The sequence below is a fragment of the Triticum aestivum genome, chromosome 4B, assembly GCF_018294505.1.
Source record: "Triticum aestivum cultivar Chinese Spring chromosome 4B, IWGSC CS RefSeq v2.1, whole genome shotgun sequence".
Lineage (NCBI taxonomy): Eukaryota > Viridiplantae > Streptophyta > Magnoliopsida > Poales > Poaceae > Triticum > Triticum aestivum.
The window spans coordinates 426771471-426791666 of NC_057804.1; positions in this window are offsets into that span (position 1 = coordinate 426771471).

Sequence of the window (20196 nt, forward strand, 5' to 3'; positions counted from 1 at the left end):
CTGAAATCGTGTGACGGTGGAGACAGAAAACAATACAGAGAAACATGCTGCATGATACCTGTGTGACTCTGAAATAACTTGTCACAAGCAGATCATAGTCAACGATGCCACTTCATAGTTCAGAACTTGTTTGATTTGTTTAGGAATAATGGTGCACACTGGACAGCCACAGCTGTTGCACATCCGCATTTCAAGCCTTGTCATTCTATATAGCCCTATAAAAATTTGGATAAATGAATCTAATAGCTACGGAACCATAAATATCATATGCCACCTTCACAGAAGATCAATATATAATTTAAATGGTTTCAATTAAAGTAACGACAAACTTCTAACAATTGGTTATGACCTCAACATCTTGACTTGTTACTCCTATCAGTGTATTTTATTACAGGGAGAGAAGACCAAAATGCACTGGCATTTGGAGTATCTTATAACTACACAAGCACATAGTTGTCAGATTTTCAAGAAAAAATGACAGACTGTCCACGAAAAGTTAAATTATCCTAAGATTGGCCTTTCAACGTCATATCAATGGACTCCTTTAAAACAACTCCAATAGCTCATGTACCCTTAATTTTTTTTTAAAGTATACGAGTAGTTAAGGCAAAAATAGCCCTCGAACAACTTCTGTAAACTCGGATTTTTTTATGGGAACCCGCATAATTGCCTCCTCCCATCACATTTATGGGAAGATGACATTTCTTTATAATTTTGGCGGAATGAAACCGCCTGAACTTTCACGCTCGGACACCCTCGCGCCGCCGCCGCCCTCATTGACCACTGAAGCTCCACCCCACTGGTCGCCATGCCAAAATCGGTCGCCGTCGGCGAGCCCCGGCCTTCGTAGCCTGCTTCCTCGTCTCCACCGCAACCACTCCGGCCTCCTGGACACGTCCAAGACGAAGACCACATCCTCCTTCTACCTTCCTTGCGGCGCCGTGCTCTGACACCATCGCTGTCATCGTTTTTGGCCAACCTTGGCAACACTCTCAACACCGTTCGACACAGCTTGTTACAGGCGTCCGAACATACGCACCTGCACGATGGGGTATGGCCGGAGGCGAGCACATGTTCGTCGCCAGTGAGCCCATGTACCATGCGCATGTGTCGCCGTTCTTTTTTCATTGGGTCACTGGCAGGTGGGCCTCAACAATCAGATCATTGGATTAGGGGCCTAATAAGTCTACGGGAACTAAAAAAAGTAGTTGTCATATGACTTCCCTAAAATATACGGTCATCCCATAAAATGACTTTTATTACAGAGGTATTGGAGTTGCTCTTAGGCCTAAGTACGAGCCAACACACCCGAGTAGAAGCATCAGAGACCAAGAAGAAAACTTTCCTTATCCTCCAGCAAGGAATCTCAGGTCATGAAGAAAATAGTACACGTATTTGATACCAATAGTAGTCTGACTCCTACCCCTATAGGCCCGATGAACTGATGTGGAGATCGAGATCTTCATACCACTCACATATAAAGGCAACCGAGATATAGTACAAGGGATCCACTTTTCACATAGGCTGGAGCCTTTATACCACTTAGAGACCTCAACACTTCCCATCGTGACCTGATCCATCTCGTAAGGGCCTAGACCCCCTCCCCTTACCTCCCCAATATTGTATTACTTTGTACTCTTCACACATAATAGAAATATAAAAAGCAGTGAGGGAAATAGGGTCTCCCACACTAGGGCTTGAACTTTGGTAAAATCGTGTGTCCCCTTTTATTTGTTCTCTAGATCTACTAGTAACCTAGAGTGATCACTAAAAAAAGACGCATTCGTGACATTTTGGGCGAATAATTTTTTCTGTCATACTTAAGACACTTCTATGACGATAATTGTGATAAAACCCGGTATCATCATAAATGTGGTGGGCTCCTACTTCTATGACAAAAAATCATGACAGAAAATGGGTTTTTCGTCCTAGGCGGGCCGGAGACGCAGCTGCATGACATTCTTTGGGCCGTCCATGACGGAAAAAACCGTGGTAGAAGCGAGGGCATGAAAAATATCGGGGTGTTCCCGGTTACGGTGGGTGGTCGGGGCCGAGCGATGCGCGTTTCTCTCATACACGTACGCACGTGTGCGCGAGGCGTTGGGCTCTAACTGAACCAGAGCGAGGCGTTCGCCTATACTGAACCCGAGCGATTGCACTGCAGGCTACGCGTTAATGAACCCAAATGATCGATCGATGGCTGTTAACTAAACCCGATCGAGTGATTCCTTCGCTACTGCTGCTAACTGAAGCCGATCGATGCTGCCTCTGGATGAACAGTGAGCGTTGTGCGGGTGGGGGGATTGGATGAACAGTGAGCGGTGGGGGTGGATGAATAGGACCCGGCGGTGTTGCCTCTGGATGAACAGGACCCCGATCGATCGAGCCGGTTGGGGTTGGATGAACAGGACCCCGATCGATCGAGCAGGTTGGGGTTGGATGAACATGACCCTGTGGAGGGCTGGATGAACAGGACGACCCCGTGGAGGGCTGGATTAACAGTAGACGGTGAAGGAGTGGATGAACAGTAGCCCGTGGAAGGGTGGTTGAACAGGAGCCCGTGGAGAGGGGTGGTTGAACAGTAGCCGGTGGAGTTACGCGATGGAGGCTGGATGAACAGGAGCCCGTGGATGAACAGTCGCAGGTGTAGGCTGGAGGAGGTCGACGGTGGATGAACAGTGGCCCGTGGAGGCTGGAGGAGGTCGACGGTGGAGATGAACAATATCTCGTGGAGTCCCGTTTTGCGGTACACCACACCCCTCCCGATGAACAGGACCCCTATTTCGACCGTAGCGCTCTAACACAAGTCCGTTTCCTCCATTTTGTGGTACGCCACACCCCTCTCGATCAATAGGACCCCGTTTCGACCGTAGGAGGTCCAAGAGAAGTCTGTTTCCTCCGTTTTGCGGTACGCCAGACCCCTCCCAATGAACAGGATCTCGCTTCGAACGTGGTCGGTCGAACACAAGGCTGTTTCCTCCGTTCTGCGGTACGCCAGGCCTCGTTTCCATTGCCGGTTCCGTCCAAGCCAGTTGGCTCCCACGCGTTTCGTTGCCTCCCGATGAACACAACGCATTCCGTTGCCTCCCGATGAACACGACGCATTCCTTTGCCTCCCCATGAACATGACGACGACGCAGTTTCTCCGTTCCGACGCAGCCATGTACACGAGCCCTGGCCGTACGTATGCACGAGTAGGCGTTGGAGACCCCGCCCGTATGTATGTATGTGGCCGTATTTTCTTTCTTGCACACTGGCCGATGTACCTACGTGTACATGCTACGTGCGCGCCTCTACTACGACACGTGCACGCCTCTACATCGACCAGTATGTATGTACACGTTCGCGACCAGAATGACAACGCTACGTACGCTTCGACCAGGTGGGTCCCGACTGTCAGGCATTTCCTTGCGTGCGAAGATGTAGCTGGTGGGTCCCAACAGTCAGGGGGGCGAATCGTTTTCTTTTTTCCCCGGACGCACTTCCTTGCGTGCAAAGATGTAGCTGGTGAGTCCCAGCAGTCAGGGGGAAACATTTTTTTCACAAAATACGGTGGCCCGTCTGGTGGGTCCCTGCTATCAGGTGGAGGAATAATTATTTTGCGCGTAATAAGGAGGCACTTCCTTGCGGCCACCATGGACCCAGCCGTCAGCCTCTCCACGTACAGTACTCTTCGGATGGAAGTCATTCCTTGAGCACGTTGACCACGCCGCACGGAGAGCACCAGGGCGGTGGACGATGTCGAGGCCTAGGAAGGGGACGACGCGGAGCCAGGGAAGACGCGGCAGCGGAAGCCCGCGCGGAGAGGAGTACGAGGGTTCACTAGTTCGGCTGCGGTGTGAGGCTGCCGTCGTCGCAGGGCCTGGCCAGCGGTGGGAATTGTAGGGGACGGTGAGGCCTCCGCGGCAGCACAGCCGGTCACGGGAGGCAGGAGCATGCGGCATGACCGGCGCTGCTTTGGGCGGCTGGAGCAAGAAGACCAGAGGTTGAAAAAGCACTACGGCCGTTGGATGGACATCGTACGGTCACTGGAGCTAGAATCGTTCATATTGACTAAGTTGACAAAGCCCTCCATCCCCATCAACTTAGTAGGCCCACAAGTCAGCCTCCCACCAAGGTGGGTCCCAGCTAGTAGGGGGAGTATTCATTTTTTTTTGTGCGTAATAAGGAGGCACTTCCGGTGGGTCCGAGCTGACAGCGGGGGGAACGTTTTTTTTCATGAAATATGAAATACAGTGGACCGTCCGGTGGGTCCCGGCAGTCAGGGGGAAATGTTTTTTTTGCAAAATACGGTGGCCCGTCCGGTGGGTCCCTGCTGTCAGGTGGAGGAATAATTATTTTGCGCATAATAGGGAGGCACTTCCTTGCGGCCGCCGTGGACCCAGCTGTCAGCCTCTCCATGTACAGTACTCTTTTGATGGAAGTCGTTCCTTGACCATGTTGACCACGCCGTGCCGAGAGCACCACGGCGATGGACGATGGCGAGGCCTAGGAAGGGGACGACGCGGAGCCGGGGAAGACGCGGCAGTGGGAGCCCGCGCGAAGAGGAGTACGAGGGTTCACTGGTTCGGCTGCGGTGTGAGGCTTCCTATGACTCTCGTTTGTTGACCACGACCACACCTTGCCGAGCGCACAAAGGCCGGTGGACGATAGAGAGGCCCCAGACTGGAACGACCCCGAGATGGGGAAGACGCGGCAGTGGAATCATAGATGGAGAGGAGTGGAAACTTGATGGTTCGGGTGCGCGGCAGCACTGCCACCCACGGGAGACAGGAGCAAGAACAGAGGTTGACGAAGAAGCAAGACTGTTTGATTAACGTCCAACGGTCCAGCTGCTAGAATCATTTGTTCATTAATTTGACAAAGCCCTGCGTACATGGCTGCTTAGTAGGCCCACAAGTCAGCCACCAAATCTATCGGGTCCCAGCTGTCATCGGGAGGAATAGTTTTTTTTTGCATAACAAGGAGGCACTTCCTTCCGTGCGAAGATACAGCCGGTGGGTCCCAGCTGTCAGGGGAAGGAAACAGTTTAATAAGGAGGAACTTTCCTTGCGTGCGACCATGGACCTCGTGTGTCCCAGCCGTCAGGCTCTCACGTACAGTCCTCTTCCGATGACTCTTGTTTGTTGACCACGCCGCACCGAGCGCAGCAAGGCGATGGACGACGGCGAGGCCCCAGACTGGAATGACCCGGAGATGGGGAAGACGCGGCAGTGGAGTCACAGACGGAGAGGAGTGGGAAACTTGACTGGTTCAAGTGCGGGATGGGCCTACACTCGGCAGAGAGTAACAGGAGGTGCGGAGTGGAGGGATGGCCTGGCCGTCGGCGTGGTAGTGTTTCAATGCGAGGCATGCAAAACAACACCGCTGGACACCGGAGGCTGGAGCAGGCGGTCCCGGCAGCGCTAGGGGAAGAAGACGAGAGATTGAAGAAGAATGTCGGCCGTTGGATGTAAATCCAACGCCTTGCTTAGGCTTCGACCTACTGGCCCACATGTCAGCCAGTCCATTTGTTTTTTTAGTCCATTTGGTGGGCTAGGTGGAACAATGATGCAGCATCTATGTAGCCCGTTTATATATGTGGTAGAATTTAACGCCCATTTGCATTTTTTTTTGAAATCCACGACTTGATGGGCTGGGTGAAAATATCATGTTGGGCTGGACGGAGAAAGGTTATAAAAACATAAACTCATGATTACACGTCTATTACTGCATTGGTCAGTAAAATCTCTGCAAGCTTATGTACGCAATCACTAGGAGTTAACTTGCCAAGTTATATATAAACAATTATTATTATTATTTTGTAAGAACTTTCAATTTACGAAATAAAATATCATTTTAATTTTATGAGTTAATAGGACATGGGGTATTATTATTTTTAAGGCTAGACGTGGAACAGATGAGTTGGTTCTAGGGAAATGTACTGAGAAAAAACTCAGTTTACACCCAAAAAGAAAGAGGAAGAAAATTCAGATATAGGATTAATGAAAACAAAAAATAAAGGAAGTGTGGTCTATAAAATGGTTGGATGAACGACAGGTTTAATGGAACCTTATGTTGTTATTGAAGGGAAAACATAGGTTCAGTTTTGCATTCTTATAGAGAAAAATAACTGAGCTGTGCGTCGTCTTCAAAAAAATAGACATAACTTGGGTTATTGATGTTATAGACAAGCTAGGTTGGGAGGCCCAGAGGCCGCTTGATCCAGAAAAACGTTGAAACATGTCATGGGCTGCCCATGTTAAAAAAATGAGACCAACCCAAGGGCTAACCCTCGTTGGCATTTTTTTATAGGAGAAACTCTGTGAGCACCACACGTCCAAGCCGGGACTTGAACTCGGGTGGGCTGGCAACAACCGCCCAGCCAACGGGTCGATGGCCCGTCCTTGTGGGCTACCCATGTTAAACAACAAAACCTAGGCCATGGACCATGTGGAACTAGGACTGTCAGCCTCTCGACGAACAGTTGTCTTCCGATTCCTCTTGTTTTGCTGACCATGTTGGGAACGACAGACGGTGGCACCACAACGATAGCACCAAGGTGGAGGACGACATCGAGACCATGGACCGAACGAACCAGAGCGGGGGAAGACGCAGGCGGATGGGAGTACGAGGGTTGACTTGTTCGGATGCAGGGTGGCCGGTGGAGCTCCTTGGTATCGTTGTCTTCTTTCATGTTGGCATAGTAGGCATTGATGATGGTCTCGGCGAGCTCAACCACGGAGTCCTTCTCCTGCCCGTTGCCGATGATCTTGTATTGCTTTTGGATATCGACAAGCTTGCTGCACCAGATGGCCGAATCGTCGCGTTCTTCCTTCTCTCCACCGTAGCAAAGGTGTGGTCGGCGCTGCCGATGAAGCGGGCGAATGCTTCAGAACCTCTGATGGCCCTACAGCAGTGCTAGACGAGAACCTCTTCCCGCACGCATACCTGGGCGATCGCGATCCGCTGGTCCCTGTCAGGAGATGAATGGATGGGCACAAGGTCTAGTCCTGTTACCTTGTGCTTTCTCGTCCTGTAGGTACTGCTTGAACTCGGCGAGGCAGAGCTTCACAGAGTCCGGATCATTGGTGTACATCACATTCAACTTGGTGCCGCCATGGGACTGAATGGAGAACTCAAAGGTGAACTCCTTGCCGAAGTCCATATCCAGCAGGCTCGCCCCTCGGATTGCCATTGGAGTATCTTCAAGTGAACGAGTGAGTAGGTGGCAGCAGCAGTTCGTTTTTCAGCTCTTGGGGAACTAGATTCAACAGTAAACTGAGTGTGTATAGGGGACAACAGTTACAACCCCTCCCTCACCCACTGCATGCCCTACAGAATATGCACCCTCAGCACATTCAAATGCCTCCATTAAGAAACCTATTCCAGCCACACACGTTGATTCACGAGCGAGTCTGTATTGGTACTGCAATAACAAGTGTTAGTGGTCAGTTTACTTAAATTTAATTAGCTTTAATTAAAATGTATTCTTTAAACAATCAATGCATTGGCTCGTTCTATTAGTGCCACAGGATCAACATGCACAACAATTAGAATTATTATTCTCAGGACGCACATGATCAGCACATTTGTCGAACTTTCATACAGACAATACTACCAAGTTTGAACAGTTTGTTATGGTTGCTGTCCTCTGCATCATCATGTCGTGTTTCCCAGCTTGCAAGATTCAGAACCAACAAATAAGATTCAAATAATAAGTACAACAAAGATGCCTACACATCTCATTGAACATTGATTCCCGGCTTCCAACATTCAGAACCAACAAATAAGATTCAAATAATAAGTACAATAAAGATGCCTACACATCTCATTGATTCGCAGCTTGCAAGATTCAGAACCAACCCATTAGAGCCTTTTGATAAAGTGAATATCGGGATTAAATCCATCTTGGCTAGCCGTGTCATACAACCCAAGAACTTGGCGAATGCTCTTGACCATCACAACATCTGTAGTAGAGTATTCCTGTTTGCACAGATAAGAAAGAGCATGGATTTAGGACTCTAGCACTCGTAGAGATGGTTGTACAAACATTGGCCTTTTCTGTTGGCCACCAATTCTATCTATGTTCCTGATGCGTCAATCTTTGACGCATCCCTTGAAATTACTATAATAGTGGCACTAGTTGAAGCAAACTTTATTTCCAAAACGAGAAAAGATTGCGATAGAATAGCTTTATTTAAAAAATACAACTTTGGCACACATGACAAAGCACAATCATGTTGATAAAGGACAGTACTGACCGGTGTGAGGGGCCTATGCCGCCACGACTCGATCTGGTGAACCTGCAACTCCACTCGGATGAGGTCAACCTCCAGCTCCATGATTCAATTCATGCGCCTTTTTCTGCAGTTCACCTGAAATGAAGCAAAGATTGCATCATTCAGCTAGCAAGAAGTACTTGCTCTCGTGAGCTGGCAGGTTCTTCTTTAGTAGTTGCACTAAAATTGAGCAACATTGAGGTTGGCTGTCCTGCTCATGTAAGGTGCAACTATAATTTGCTTATCCTTTTGTGCAGTTCCACTAAAATAAAGTGCCATTGTGGTGACAGTGACGACTCATCTTGCAAAGGCTAATAAAATGTTGCACGAGATTACCAACAGAATTTGACGGAGATTTTGGGAAGTCCAGTCACCATTTTGTGCAGTTCCACCAAAATTGAGAGATGTTGCCCACGTGACATTTTAGTTGAACTGCACAAGACACTCATTCCAAAATAAGTGTTTTGTGCAGTTCACCAAAATGTCACAATAGCAACAAGGTGAAATGGATATCCCTATCTGCACAAAAAGATAGAAAGTAAATAGTTGCTGGTCAATAAGAATATACGAAACATACACGAAATGAAAAGAAGCATCTTAATTATGTTCATGGCAATCACGCAAGGACAGTAGAAATTTTAAAACGTCAGTAATGCTTCATGTTACCGGAAGCATTACGATCAACTATGACATTTGTCAAATATGGGATTACTTTAATTGTGGCATTGCTTGTTTACCTGATACAGTAAATCAACAGAAGCTAAAGAGTTGGTTTAAGGGCATGGGACCATGGGGACACCATGTTACTCAGCAGCGTAAAGAAGCAACTTACTTATCATACTTGGGAAAACAGCAGGAGTACCATTTGTTAACACAGTTTAATTGCATCATATCACTGGAGGCATTAGATTAACAATAACACTGGTTAGACATGTCCTTAAGGTAACAGTGTGATCGCTTCATTTTACATGCGCCCTTACATTAACAACAGCAAAAGGTTGGTATAAGGACATGCGACAGTGGACGCATCAGCACGGTGTACCTACAAAGAGGCATAAAGTGGTGATGTCGAGTTTGTTCATGCTCTGTGAGGGCAGCAAATCTAATCATGGAGAAGTTTTACTATGTGAGGGCAGCAAATCTAATCCTGGAGACCTTTTACTATGTGAGGGCAGCAAATCTAATCTTGGAGACCTTTTACTATGTGAGGGCAGCAAATCTAATCCTGGACATACTCTATTGACTTGTCCACCAGCCGCCACTTTCTATCCATTTTTCAACCAATAATAGATCTGTTCCTTATCCAGTTTGTACGGAGTTTTCCCATTATTTCCCTTTTCAACCAAGATACCGGTTGGGTACCCGATCTCTACTACCTCCCCCCTATTATTTCCTCTTTGAATCAAGTCCTAGATTCATGCTATGACTTTCCCCCCTTTCTTCGTTGTTTGAACCAAGTCCTAGATTCGAATGCATGAAGTAGCTTTACCTCTAATAATACTAAAAATTAAGGTGGATTTGGAAGAGCTGATGGAAGTAGAAAAAGATGCACATGCAGACACGTTGGGAGCTGGGGCAGTAGAGCAAGGCCTATTTCAAAGAACTTGTACCTGAGGTTCGTCGGGATGTCAACAGCGGCAGGTTCGATCTGCACACAATACTGCAGGGACGAAGAAGGGTCGGAGGACCTCCCGAGCCAGTGATGTGTAGGAGAGAACGACACGGGCAGAGGATCGAGCCCCGCCGGCAGCTGTGGGTTTCCTCCCTCGGCGGCGATGACCGCGTGAACAATGCACCTTTTAGTCCTCTTCACACACCGACCGAAGGGATCCGGCCGGATCTGTGACCAGCGGTGAGCAAGGAGAAAATGTTGCTACCGCTGTCTTGTTTAGATCTGGAGAGGATGAGAGAATGAAGAGAGCAACCCTAGTAAAGCAAGCACTTAGGCCCCTACGTACATATATAGTGGAGTGATTATCTTTTTCTCTCCACAACAAGCGTTTCAATTTGTGTACGTGGCATTAAAGAAAAGAAACTATCTATTTAACGTGACTACTGTACAACTCCGACTTACTACTAGTAGTACTAGTATTGTTCACTTGTGCTCCCCAGCCCTCCATTCATTGAACAACCCCATGGGTGAATAAACATACAGTAAGTATTTATATAGAATGAACAAGCTCGAACTATTTTCGCGTAGTTAAAAGTTGAGGGCGGGGCTTTTCCCGAGCAGTACGCGCGACAGTTTTCGGGTAGGCGGTTTGACAGAGAGGCGAGGAGGGTGAGCGAGTGGCGGATTCTCAAACTTACTGCTGGTTGTGCGATTTGACGGCGCGTTATTGCTGGAAAGACTTGTGATATGACTACTCACTATAGTCATGAATTATTGGCGCTCCGATCGGGGTGATGCCCCCCATCCGTTTCGCACTCTAATCTGGTGCATGACACGTCGACCCGGATGCTGGCTCTCCCACATGTCGGCGAAGTACGTAGTAGTAGTAAGGAAGGAGCAAAGAATGATGCGGTATATACTACTACTACTACTACTCAGGTCAGAGGAGTGCGAACCACGGCAGCCCAGTGAACCAGCAGTGCGAACCACGGTAGCCCAGTGAACCAGCAGTAGAAAACAATGTGGTGATATGGCCATAGAAAACAATGTGCTATTGTCCACACTATAGCATGTACACTACTACTACTCTTTGTTTGGATCCCTGAGTTAGAGCTAGTTTGGGTTGAAATAGCCTCAAATTATCGAAACAGGAGGGGTTAGTTTGAGCTAGTTTGCTCTAACCCAGCTAAAAAAACTAGCCCGGTGGAGATGTTATAATTGGGCTAGTTATACTCGGGTCCACTAAAAGAGAACTAAAAAAATCTCCCCCGTCCACACCAGATCGCTCCCCCTCTCGCACGACTCCTCTCTGTTCCCCATAGGGCCGCCCGCCCAAGCGCCGCTCGCCCTCTCTCTCCTCCGTCCACCCTCTCCTTCCGGCCTCCTCCGACCTACTCCGGCCGCCCTCTCCCTTCGGCCTTCAAAGTTAGCCCCGCTCCCCCTTCACCGGTCGTTTTTCTCCCTCTGTCGTGCGCAGTGGCGGTGCATCTACCTGGGAGGTCGCAAGAGGGGTGAGTTTGTTCGTTCATTCTCTGTCTCACAGCCATATCATTGATCTTGCTCGCTCTAGTGCTAATTCTGATTTGGAAAAGTAGATCCTGATCAAACTTAGTATAGATTTGTGGTGCACGCATGGAATTGTTTGATGCTGCTTGAGGAGGTAATAAATTTTTCTAGAGGCCCAAAGATTCAGTTCACCTTTCTAGGTATTTCAGTTTCAGGCTTGCATTATTTCTAGAGGCCCAAAGATTCAGTTCACCTTTCTAGGTATTTCAATTTCGGGCTTGCATTATTTCTAGGGGCCCAAAGATTCAGTTCACCTTTCTAGGTATTTTAGTTTCAGGCTTGCATTATTTTTAGAGGCCCAAAGATTAAGTTCCCAGTCGGGGGCAAGCGGCCCTGCTACCCATGCTAGTGTCGACATCAACTCGCAAGGGGCGGCGTCGGATGGGTTCCCGGGGCTTGGGCTCTACAAAGCCTTCCTCCAGAGCGACGATGGCGAGCTCCTCCCTCGGTGCGTGAGGGGCTCCGGGCTCCCTCCCTATCGTGAATGACTTCCGTGATGAGTTAGCTCATGCTTTGTTTCATGGAGTGTTTTTTTTGTGAAGCTTGATTGATGACTTGTATGTTTAAGTGGGATATCTCATTTGTATGGACAAAGTAAAAATTATCATGTTTTGCATGCTTGATTTGTAAAGATGGTTTGTTTATGTCAATTGTGAGCAGGAGGAGGCCACACAAGAGCCGGACACACCAAATCCGGCAGGAAATAGGGTCCAAAGTAGTCAAATGATTGAGAAAGAGCATTTATTGTCAATCTAACCCTGCCATCCATACACCTCTTTCATTTAGAGTTAGTTCAGGATTAGAGTCTAACTCTAACCTCTAACCGAGTTAGAGTTCTCCTCGTCTCGGTTCATCGCCATCATACTTTCCCTATTCCTGTATTTTCAGTATCCTGCGAATCAAAGAGGTCCTTTTTTGCGGGAAAAATCAAAGAGGCCCTTAGACTGGTTTAGGTCCGGCCATTTTTTATAAACATGTTATGTCCAAAATTTAATGAACGTGCTCCGATTTCTACGAAAATAATCCGGTTTCATGTAGTAATTCATTTATTTATTTATTCTTCTGCGGGGGGTTTGCATGTAATTCGTGAGTTCTGAAATGTAGAGTACCCCGACATATGCTCCGAGTCGTGCATGCACTATGACCCAGATGCTCTATGTCCCACATGTCGGCGAATGGGAGCACGTGGAAATAGCCTAGGAGTACATATAGGAGGATAAATGCGTGAAAAATATGTACTGTGAAGCGTAGCTGCAGTTCAAAAAAGAGACCTAAAGTGATGACAGCTATAGGTCACACGCACCCAACTAGTGGTACTAGACATATGACTAATTTTTCCCTCAAAAAAAGAGGTACGAGTGCTCAGTACTCCTATTCTATCAACATGAGTCACATCTGACAACAGCATCCGTGCTACAGCTAGCTCTCTCCCTTGTTTCTCTCTTCTAATTCTAAAATCAGCCGACGCCCAGTGGGCGGGGTGGGTTTGGTCAACTGTGGCCCCACCTCACAGTGAAAACATTACGACTGGAATAAAAATGCCATATACTCCCTCCGTTCCTAAATATAAGCCTTTTTAGATACTATTTCAAATGGAATACAACATACAGATGTATGTAGACATGGTTTAGATTGTAGATTCACTCATTTTGCTCCGTATGTAGTAGTCACTTGCTGGAATCTTTAGAAATACTTATATTTGGGAACGGAGGGAGTACTATACTAATAAAACATTAAGGCCACAAGGCGATGCAGTGCTGGTTACAGGAGGCAAGAAGAAGAGATGCATCCATCGATGACGTCCACCTCCTCGACTCAGGGCGCCGGCCCACCGAACGGCGCCTAAGTAGCAGCGGCTTTCGTGGCCAGGTCGACGTGCTTCTAAACAATGGCGTCCAAAGATTCCAGGCGCTGGAAGAAGGCCAACGTCTTTCTATCCTCGCTTGCCTTGTAGTGGCCTATGTAGACGATTTCCTCGTAGACGTGGATGTGCAGGTCAACGTTTTCTTGCATGGCGAGGCGTTGCGCAGCAAGCGCGGCCTCGAGGTGCACATTCTTCATCGCGACCTCCGGCACCTGCAGGGCCACCAGGGCTTGAAAGAGTTCGTCACCATGGAGGCCGATGAGGGTGGCAGTCAATGAGAAGCCTGGGCGCGCGGGCTAGAGCAGTATGGCAAGGTCGTCCGTGTGCTTCTTAACGGCGGTGAACTGACGGATGGAGTTGACCATCATGTCGTCCATGCGAGAGGCAAAGCCGGTGTGGGCGAGGGCTATGATGCCGGCAGTCACCAGCACCGTCTGGAAACGCTGCACGGTGCGGGGCCGCAGGCCGGCGCCTTGGATGATTTGGCACAACCGACTTCCACTCGCGTCCATCGCCTCCATAGGCCCTTGTGGCTTCTGGTCACTTGGTCTTAGATTGGAGTGAGCAGTGTTGCGCAGAGACTTAGGAGTAGATGGATTGGAGTGGTGGGGCGCCTTTATATGAGAGTCCAAACTCTGTTGCATTCACGTCGTGCTGGCTCTATTCTGCTTCTCCAATTAATTCCCTCTGCATGTAATTGAGGATGCATCATTGACCATTCAACGTCTCAGGAACCGCTACCCTCTCCCTCCTTGGCATTCAAGCACCTATGGAGGCGACTGCCACTCGCGTCTATCGCGTGTCAGGCAGACGTTCCCGTCGACGACGAGGTGCCTATGGTGACTTCATAAATTTCAAGATGATAGTGACGTGTGTGTGTGCGTTCATAGGGGTGAGTGTATGCGTGTGTATTTGAGTGCTTGCGTTTGTACTGTGTCAAAAAAACGTAAATGCATGTCAAAAAGAGAGTAGTTAGTATACTCAATATTGTGCACCTCGGAGAGGAAAACGAGAGAACTACAGATTTATTTACGGTGCAGATTCACTCATTTTGCACCATATGTACTCCGTCTCGGTGTGGTCTAGTCACTTGTTGAAATCTCTAGAAAGGCAAATACTCCTTTCTCATTTACAGGGCTATACTAGCAAGTAGTAGTACGTACTAGTACAATAGTGGGCTCACATAGCAATTTTGTCTCATGCAAGAGCCTGGCTATATGCGTGCTCCAATGTTTGCAACTGCCACGTTCGGGTTGTGCTTGGCTCTTCGCCTCTTCGAGAAGACGAACAATGATGTTACTACTACTGCTTCTACAGTGTCGAATCCGCTGCTGCATGTTCGTCCACCGCGAGCGGGAGGGATAGCTTGTTTTAGTACTATAAGCAAAAGCCTCTCCTCGTTTGCGAGCAACCGCGCACATGGGCGAGGGACAAGGCGTGTAGTAGTAAAATCAAGCTTCTCCTCATTGTACGAGTTGACGCGACACATCATAGCGCTGGCCCCACATGCTTGCCTCTAAACTTGGCTGAAAGACCCGCAATGTACAATATATTTGTTGCAACCTCTAACATTTACCCACCACAAATTAAAATATATATTCCTGTGTTGACTAGATGAGCGTGCAAACTACAATCACCAGGATGACAAGTAGGGCCAGAAGACTAATTTAATTTTTTTTAAACTTCGAGACGGCCACATAGCATGGAGCCGACCCCAACGATTTTAAGCTACAGGCACGGTACACGCTATCCTAGACTACTCTACACATGAAACTGTCACACGAGTGTCCGGGCTGCGCTTGGCTCTTCGCCTCTTCGGGAAGTTGAACAATGATGGAGGAGTACTGCACTGGAGGAGTACTACAGTACGCTTTTGGCCATCTGACACCGATTGAACTGCTGCATGTCCACCGCATGCAGGAGGGAGAGTGTGTAGCAAAAGCATCTCCTAGTCGTGCCAGCCACCATGCTCATGGGCGAGGGAGGGACGCTCCTGCCTTTGCGTGTATGACAGGTGGGCCCGACAGGTGGGTGGCCAACCTGTCATACAACCAAAGGCAGGTGAAGTTAAGTCCGCGAGGGAGAGGATAATCAAACTTCTCATTGATGTACGAGTTGACACGACACATCAAAGCACTGCACTCGATATATTTCAATAATTTGCATTTACCGATGCATCAATTACAAAGCATGCATGCATGCCGTGACTCTCCTTTTGATACTTGCATGTGTTGATTTAATGCACCTTGAAGTAGTATAAATATGTGACTGTAAAGCTTTGTAATGCCCCGGCCCAAGCGAGAGATGGTTGTGCACGAGGAGGGTGAGATCATGCAGACGGAACAGGACCCGACGATGGAGCTCTCTAAGGTCTAGATGGACCTCACCGTGCTCCACTGCCCGTTGTGCCTCCGCCCCTTGACGCCTCCAGTGTATGAGGTTCGAATACACCTCGTCCGTTCGGCTGATCGAGCAAGGTGCAGGTTTCTTGATTGATGTGCTGTTCGGTTGATTTCTGCAGTGCAAGGGAGGGCACCTGGCCTGGGCAGACTGCCGCGTCGAGCGCCCCAGGAACCAGCGGCAGTGCCAGAAGTGCGAGCGCGGTGGTGGCTTCGACGTGCAGAACACGGCGGTGGACTCCGTCCTTTCGTCGGCGAGGGTGGAGTGCCCGCACGAAGGCCGTGGGCTCTACGTCACTTACCATAAGCTCGTCGATCACCAGAGCGTGTGTCCGCTCGTGCCCTGCAAATGCCCCGTGCCCGTCTGCGGCTATGAAGGCCCGCCGCTGGCGCTCTACCACCACATCAGCACCACGCATCCCATGCCCATGCACATGATCCAGTACGGCAAGGTGCTCTAGCTGCAAGTGCCACTGTCGGAGCCACGGCTCTTGCTGTTCGCAGAGGAGGACAGCCGCGTGTTTTTCTTGGTCGGCGGCGTGCTCGACATCGGCGCGCCTATCACCGTGTCGTTCATATGCATCAGAGCGGGGGCGTCCCCACTACCACACTATGTGGCCAAGTTGTGGGCGAACGGCCTACCGGGGGAGCCCAAAGGCACGACCGACGCTGTCAAGGTGGAAATGGAGGTGACAAGCAACAAGGATCCCAGCGACGTCGCCGTGCAGGAGCTGACCTTCTTCACAGTTCCGCCCAAGCTGCTGGCCGGGGCTAAGCTGGTGTCCCTCCACATTCAGATTGACAAGCTCACGTCCTAAATGTTTATACGGTGCCTTCTGTTTATCTTAGTAATATGATGATATAGGGATTACCTTGGTCTACTTTAGCTTAAGAAATGGTGGGTTTTGGTGGGATGTAGCAATTACTTCGACATTAGATCAGTAATTTCCAATAGTCGAACGGATATTTCATGTCTGTTGGATATAAAGTTTCTTTGGGTAAGAAGTACTACTTGTCATCAAAATGGATAAAAGGAGATGTATGTAGACGTATTTTAGTTCTAGATACGTCCCTTTTTATCCATTTTGATGACAAGCACTCCCTCCGTTCCACAATACATGCCTTCCATTTGTCAAAATATAGATGTATCTAAACATGTTTTAGTATATAGGTACATCTATTTTTGGACAAATGGAAGTCAAGTATAGTATTTTGGAACGGAGGGAGTATATGCTTGTTTGTTCACGAAGTGTTTCATACTTGTGCGAGTTGACGCGACACATCGAAGTAGTACTACTACTAGTAGTACTACCTCCGACCCTAATTTCTCTGCGCATAAGTCGAGGCACAGATACCAAGCAGGGCCTGGTTGTGTTGGACAACTCACCGGACTGCGCACCAGGCAGATGAAGCTCGTGTCGTGTTGGTGCCATGTGCGCCCTGCACATTAACCAAAACCTCGCGCCTCCAGCTTAGCCTCCGCGTTTTAAACTTCTCAATCTCAAGGCCAAGGAGCAACGTGACTCCTATGATAGAGCCAATAGGATGGTTGAGAACACTACAATTCATAGCTACACATGCGTGTGTGACTCCCAGATGCAGAGGCCGGGGGTCATCATCCTCCTTTTCGAGAAAAAACAGATGCGTGTGTGAGAGGACGAGTGTGTGCGTGCACCTCTTCTCATCTTGTATAATGTACTAAACTCAGAGTACAAGTTTTTGTGGGTGGCACGATGGTGCCTGTGAGAAGTCCCCAGAGATAGGTTTAATGCGTCTGAAAAAAAGACTAGCCTATAGCTTGCCACACGGCTATTCCTGTCGAACGCCCCATTAACCGTAAGATATGTATACGACGGTGCCAGTTATTGCACGTACATGATGTCTACTACACAATCTTCTTCTTGTAGACGTTGTTGGGCCTGCAAGTGCACAGGTTTGTAGGACAGTAGCAAATTTTGCTCAAGTGATGACCTAAGGTTTATCAATCCGTAGGAGGCGTAGGATGAAGATGGTCTCTCTCAAACAACCTTGCAACCAAATAACAAAGAGTCTCTTGTGTCCCCGACACACCCAATACAATGGTAAATTGTATAGGTGCACTAGTTCGGCGAAGAGATGGTGATACAAGTGCAATATAGATAGTAGATATAGGTTTTTGTAATCTGAAATAATAAAAATAGCAAGGTAACTAATGATAAAAGTGAGCGTAAACGGTATTGCAATGATAGGAAACAAGGCCTAGGGTTCATACTTTCACTAGTGCGAGTTCTCTCAACAATAATAACATAGATAGATCATATAACAAGCCCTCAACATGCAACAAAGAGTCACTCCAAAGCCACTAATAGCGGAGAACAAACGTAGAGATTATGGTAGGGTACGAAACCACCTCAAAGTTATTCTTTCGGATCAATCTATAAAAGAGTTCGTACTAGAATAACACCTTAAGACACAAATCAACCAAAACCCTAATGTCACCTAGATACTCCATTGTCACCTCAAGTATCCGTGGGCATGATTATACGATATGCATCACACAATCTCAGATTCATCCAACCAACATAAAAGTACTTCAAAGAGTGCCCCAAAGTTTCTACCGGAGAGTCAAGAACGTGTGCCAACCCCTATGCATAGGTTCCCAATGTCACGAAACCCGCAAGTTGATCACCAAAACATACATCAAGTGGCACATGATATCCCATTGTCACCACAGATAATCACGTCAAGACATACATCAAGTGTTCTCATAAAAGACTCAATCCGATAAGATAACTTCAAACGGGAAACTCAATTCATCACAAGAGAGTAGAGGGGGAGAAACATCATAAGATCCAACTACAATAGCAAAGCTCGGGATACATCAAGATCGTGCCATAGAGGAACACGAGAGAAGAGAGAGAGAGATCAAACACATAGCTACTGGTACATACCCTCAGCCCCGAGGGTGAACTACTCCCTCCTTGTCATGGATAGCGCCGGGATGATGAAGATGGCCATCGGTGATGGGATCCCCCTCCGGCAGGGTGCCGGAACGGGCTCTCGAGAGGTTTTTGGTGGCTACAGAGGCTTGCGGCGGCGGAACTCCCGATCTATCTTCTGTTCTGGAAGTTTTAGGGTACAAGAGTATATATGGGTGCAAGGGGTACGTCAGAGGAGCTACGGGGGCCCCACGAGGTAGGGGGCGCGCCCGGGGTGGGTGGGCGCGCCCCCCACCCTCGTGGGCAGCCCGTATCTCCCCTGACGTGCACTCCAAGTTCCCTGGGTTGCTTTCCTTCCAAAAATAACTTCTCCAGTTGATTTCGTTCCGTTTTGACTCCGTGTGATATTCCTTTTCCTCGAAACACTGAAATAGGCATAAAACAGCAAATCTGGGCTGGGCCTCCGGTTAATAGGTTAGTCCCAAAAATAATATAAAAGTGGATAATAAAGCCCAATATTGCCTAAAACAGTAGATAAAGTAGCATGGAGCAATCGAAAATTATAGATACGTTGGAGACGTATCAAGCATCCCCAAGCTTAATTCCTGCTCGTCCTCGAGTAGGTAAATGATAAAAAAGAATTTTTGATGCGGAGTGATACTTTGGCATAATTTCAATGTAAATCTTCTTAATTGTGATATGAATATTCAGATCCGAAAGATTCAAGACAAAAGTTCATATTGACACAAAAATAATAATACTTCAAGCATACTAATCAAAGCAATCATGTCTTCTCAAAATAGCATGGCAAAAGAAAGTTCATCCCTACAAAATCATATAGTTAGGCTATGCTTCATTTTCGTCACACAAAGATGTTCCCAACTTCTATACCCCCGATGACAAGCCAAGCAATTGTTTCATACTTAAATAATCTCAAACTTTTTCAACCTTCACGCAATACATGAGCGTGAGCCATGGATATAGCACTATGGGTGGAATAGAATATGATGATGGGGATTGTGTGGAGAAGACAAAAAAGGAGAAAGTCTCACATTGACGAGGATAATCAACGGGCTATGGAGATGCCCATCAATTGATGTCAACATGAGGAGTAGGGATTGCCATGCAACGGATGCACTAGAGCTATGAATGCTCAACAAAAGAAAACTAGTGGGTGTGCATCCAACTTGCTTGCTCACGAAGACCTAGGGCATTTGAGGAAGCCCATCGTAGGAATATACAAGCCAAGTTCTATAATGAAAAATTCCCACTAGTATAAAAAGACAACTTATGAGACTCAGTACATGAGGAACAAGGTGCTACTTTGAAGCACAATATATGAGACTCACTACATGAGGAACATGGTGCTACTTTGAAGCACAAGTGTGGAAAAAGAGATAGTAGCATTGCCCTTTTTATTTTATTTTTATTTTTTTGGGCCTTTCTTTTTTTTCTTTTGGCCTTTCTCTTTTTTTTATTTGGGCAATGCTCTAATAATGATGATCATCACACTTCTATTGATTACAACATAAGGATTACAACTCGAAACTTAGAACAAGATATGACTCTATATGAA